Raw genomic sequence first — 5,492 nt, 5'->3', positions numbered from 1 at the left:
TAAAGTATACTGGCTATAAAGAGTAAGCCCCAAGCATTGTATTATACTTTTAAGAATATAGTTTTCCCATTAAAACAAAGTTATTCATTTTGTAAAAATTTACTGCAAATAGTGGCTATATAAATCCAAGGCAACAGAAAAAGTACAATCCCGAAATATTCTGTAGTTCTAGGTACATAATATTTCCACTTGATTGTGGAATGTGGTGTTTTGTTTTTACTTTCCTATACTGTTTCTCAGGAGGCCCTATTCTTCCCTGGGGTAATTTTTAGCACAACAAGAAAAGAAAAATGTCCCTCCACTCCAAGTCTAAGGCTTGCTGTGCTTGATTACCTATCAATCTCAGGAGCTTTAGTTCCTGAGCCTCACTGATGTGAGTCCGGTTTTCAGTAGCTTTTAGGTAATCCTACTATGTGATCTATCTGGTAGTTGAGCAGTATTTTAGAGAAGAAACTATCCTTCCCTCAAAGAGAGCCCCAGGCCTCATTTTTCATTCCTTATTGAAGAATGCCTTTAAGTTTTCTTTCTTCTTGCTTTGGATACGTATTTTGGATACAGGAGTCATTTTAGTATTTGGGCTTAACACAAAAGTCTCAAGGTGCTTCGATAGCAAATGAACAATCACTGTAATTGTGGCAGTTCTCCATATGATTTCCTTCTATTCTTGTTCACATTACATGTGTTCCAAAACAAATGCATCTGACCAGCACTGGATACTAACTTCAACATAGAAGATAACAGATAAATTCATATTTTTCTCCATATTTAGTACTTCCATTTACATTTGGATTTCAAATTTTTCATCCGAGCAAGACAGAAAAATCACTCAATTTACTGTGTCCCACTTTGAAATTGTCTGTTTCTGGTGTTTACTTTCTGGTATTTACTTATGACTCTTTCTAAATATTAGAAATTCATATGTAAATGTTCATGCAATATAGAATACATGATGTTTAAACATAAAATGTATAATATGCAACAAATAATACAAAACATAATACAAATATTATAATATAGCATATGTTGCATTTGTTATATATCGAACACACATATATTAATGTTTGAAATCTGAAATAATATGTAGCACTTTTGAAGAACAGAAATACAGACGCTGAATGTTGGTCAATTATACATAGGAGAGCAGAGTAGCAAAAAAATAAACACGAGTTTTAATAAAATTTTTGAGGATGAACTAAGTTGTAAACATGAAACAAAAACAAGGAGAACATTCCAAGAGAAGGAACAGCAAACTGAAGGCACTGACATGTGAAACAGCACCACAGTGGCTTAAAAACTGAGTCTAATTAAGCTGGGTCACTGAACAATTTGACATTCCTGTTACATATTCCATACAGTATCCATCCTGTGATAGGAACCAGGATGAAATAGATGTTTGCTTAGGTCAGATCAAGTGATAATTTTATGAAAAAAAAATGTTTTTGACAATGAATTAACTTTATTGAATGAAAACTACATTTAACTATTGTAAATTTACTTTAAGTATAAATGTCTGTTTTTAAATACTAAAGATTAAGATTTTGTTGTAAGGTCTTAATCTCCTGTCAATGACTGGTAAAGTGAGTAAATCACCTAACCCCAAGGATAAAATATAGTCTCTTAACACAACAATAGAGACGCAAACTAAATATGGTTAATATGATTTTTATCTATGTTTGATAGAGATTTTCTATTCTAAGAATTTATACTTTCATGTCTCCTTGTTAAGGTTCACATTCTTAATTTTTCTCAATGAATTTGTTCAAAGGTGAATTTAAGTACACTGCACTATTACATTGTTAAGTAGTGCTTATTCAAAAATCTTAAAATTTTGATGCCTTTTTTATTAGTTACATTAGGAACAAATTGCCTGCCTTCTTTATGGGGTGATGTGGTAAGTGGACATCAAAGCATATCTTGGGAATAATCTGTCTTGTACCACAAGCTACTCCTCATAAGCACACAATCGAAGCAAATACCTCTGATTGCAGTGAGTGTCCCTGGTTATCTATCACCGGCCTGTTTCTCTATATAAACATAGGATCTCCCTATGTGCCCCATATAAACTCCCATAAATCCTGTATATGGGCTCAACTGTTCATCTATTTTATTAGAGAACCATGTGTTTTATCCACTGGCATAGTAATATTCTGCTTTTGTTTGGGGGAAAAATTTTTTTTTTATGGTACGTAACAATTTTCTACTTTATTTCAGTACAACTTTCAACATACAGTCTACTATTTTTCAAGATATTTGAAGACTTAAAACAAAATTTCTATTGACTACTTGCAAACAGTAAAATTTAAGTAAAATGCTTACATTCTTATTTGAAAACAAAAATCAGGTAAAAAAAATGGTGGGTGCAAGTTCTGCTCTCTGTTGCAATCTCACTTCAGATTTACTATTCCTTTTCTTCTTTGCATCTGTCCTTCTTTTCTTCATTATTTTCCATAGTCTCTTCTTCATCTTCAACAATCCCATCCCCTTGGTATTTGTCATGAGTCCACTTTGGACTGCTACCTGATTTTTTGAAGTTAAAGCACCCTCTGCCATGTTAAAAAGTTCCATGACCTCTTCCTCTTTTGGCCCAATAATCCACACCATCATCTCTGTCATCATGAAAGGTTCCTCGTGGTTGGCTAACTCCTCCAAAATCTGAGTATTCTTTCAGTCCGTGGTGAGTTTTAAACTCTTCTTCTCTTTCCTTCTTACTCTCCTTTTCTTCTTGAAAACTGGGAGAAGGTGATGCTGAAGATGATGAGGATCGAGAATGATATTGCTTTCTACTTTTATGTTTACTGTCATCTTTGTAAGATTTGTATTCCTTGTAATCCTTTGGAGTTTTTTCCTGCTTTCTCGATCCACTGGATTCCTTGGAGTCCTTGGAATCCCCCGTTATTTACTTCTTTCTTTTCTCCAACAATCAATGTCATGCCAAAGATCAGTAGAATCACACCTTAATTTTTTATCTCCCTTTTGCTTTTCTTCTTTAAAAACTCTGTCTTCTCCTGCTAAATGAGTATGCTTCCTCAGGGCACTTGGAGAGATGTCAATTCTCCTGTGTACCTCAGGGCTCTTTTGCCTGGCACTATATTCTTCAGTGGCTTTCTGATATGAAGTGAACCTCTCGTTTAGAGTCACTGCAGCTGATTTGAAGTATTGCTCTTTAACATGATGAACCAAGGACACAATGTGTTGAATAAATGACTCTGAAGTGCTTTTGATGGCCTGTGGCAACTTAATGTGGTCAAAGATGGTTTGGAATTCTTGTTCTTTCTTGACAGAATGCACAAGTGTACTAGCAAGTAACCTGTCTTTAGTCAAGGAAGCAGGTCTGTTAGAATCATCAAGTGGAACGGGTACCATTTTGAGTTTGACTTCAGGTCGATGAGAATCACTGGCTATCATTCTGATCCTAAGTGGGCTCTCCTCTCTGAAGGTAGACTTTTCTCATGCATCCAGATTCTTGTGTACAGGGGGATTGTAATCAAAGAGGTCTTTGAGCTTTTCAGACTTTACCTGCTCAAGTGACTGAGTTTCTTTCTTTTACTGTTGTTCTCTCAGCATTTTTGTCGTCTTCCTTGTGCTTATCTTTTGCAGCGCTAGGCCTTTCCACTACGTAGCCAGTCTCTTTAAGTTTATAGTTTTTTTTCTTCTCTAAATCCATCACTTTCTCTACTGCCTTTCAGTGAAACTGTGGACTTGTACTTGGGTCCTTCCTCTTCAGTATTCTGGTGAGATGTAGTAGCAAATTTTTTACCCTGATCTGCAAGGACTGACGTCCTCAACTGTCTATAGTCCTCTGTCTCCTCTATGTCATCCCCTTCTGAATCATTAAACTTTTGTTTTCCAGACTCTTTACCGCTAAAGTAATCTAGAGCTTCCTGATCTTTCCATTCTCCCTCTGCCCTCCCTTTCTCTGATCCTTTCTCCTTTGGAGCCTCTTTATCCCTGGTACTATCCCTATCAAGAAGGAATACTCTAGACTCTTCATCTGTGAACCTTTTTAAGAATTTTCCTGTCTTTGCAGTTTCCTGATCTACACCATCAGGATAAAATGAAGAACGTCCCCTAGATTCATCTCTTAGAGCATTCTGTGGTGTGATTGTCCTTGCAGGGCTTCTTCGTGAAGGGATATGATGAATTGGACTATTCTGAGAAGGACTGTACCAACTAGATCCATTTCCAACAGAACCAGACCCAGACCTTTCAGGACTATGCTGAATGGAATGTGAATGCTGAGAGGGGGTGTTTTTTTTTTTGGTTTTTTTTTGTTTTGTTTTGTTTTTTTTTTTTCAGAGTGAACTGTACTGAACATGGGAGCCTCAGAGCAAGATGAACTCTGACTAGGTGGTGTAGTGATCGTTGAAGGACTATGAGGAGATCTGGGACTATTATCATAAGCTGAAAGGCCAGGCCAAATATCACCAGATGTGGCTGATGATTTGTGAAACTTATCAATAGATTCAGATGGATCATGTTCAAATGTATTTTTCGGTTCCTCCTATGATTTACTTTTCAAAGGAGTCTCATCTTGGGGCTCCCCTTCAGCTTTTTTGGTTTGTTTTTCCCAAGACCCTTGTCTTTTAGAGATAGGAGATTTGCTATATGGGGATGAAGAACAAGAGGATGATCTTGGAGACCTAGAAGATCTATATGACTGGTGAGATATGCTTCAGGATCTTTGAGAAGAAACGGATCTTTTTTTTTGGACTCCTGGAACGTGAATGACCTCATCTAGGACTCCTAGAGTGTCTTCTATTCCAGACAGGTCTATAACCACCTCAATGGTATCTAACTCCTCCTTGATAATACCCTCTGCCCCTTCCTCTGTACGCATAAGGCTGTCTCATTCCTCTATTATTTCTGTAATCTCGACGATAATCTCTAGAATAAATACGATCTCTACTATGAGATCTTGAGTATGTCCTGGAACAAGACCTAGAACTGTATCTCTTCTTTCTAGAATGTGATCTTGATCTTGATCGAGAACTAGAATGTGATCTAGACTTTGATCTCGAAGAATGTGATCTAGATTTGGAGCGACACTTTCTTTTGTCCTTGGGTTTTATGCAGGATTAAGCACTCAAGTGAAGTCTTTGAGACGTTAAAATTCTTCCTGGAGAAAACGTTCTGAGAAATTAAACTCTGAATTCAAATTCCTGAAACGCCGAAAGCACGGTTCCCGGGGCCTTATCTCCATTGTAACTACACAGTGGCCATTTCCCAACTCAAGCACAGGAGGAAAACCATAGAGGTATCTTCAATGCGCTAGCTCGTTTCTGTCACTTCCGATTTTTCGGGGAAAAATATTTTTTTACTGGAATCCAAGTTGAAAGGATTCATTGAGCAGAAACATAGAAGCCTTGACACTTTCTACACAAAAGTACTATTAAAAAACAATTTATGGACAGAAACTCAGTCATTTTTCTTGATTACTCATCTCAGTTATATTATTGTTTATTCAGCATTAGAACTGTTTTGGAAATATGTAT

At 36.6% G+C, this 5,492-nt stretch overlaps 1 pseudogene; it reads right to left on the bottom strand.

The window, feature by feature from the left end:
* Positions 1-2,188: 2,188 nt before the first annotated feature.
* LOC132694140 (bcl-2-associated transcription factor 1 pseudogene) lies at positions 2,189-5,075 on the bottom strand (annotated as a pseudogene).
* Positions 5,076-5,492: the final 417 nt, after the last annotated feature.

Source organism: Panthera onca, chromosome B4 (assembly GCF_046562875.1).
Source record: "Panthera onca isolate mPanOnc1 chromosome B4, mPanOnc1 haplotype 2, whole genome shotgun sequence".
Lineage (NCBI taxonomy): Eukaryota > Metazoa > Chordata > Mammalia > Carnivora > Felidae > Panthera > Panthera onca.
The sequence above is the reverse complement of the archived record's forward strand: the minus strand, read 5'-3'. Positions and strand labels throughout refer to the sequence as shown.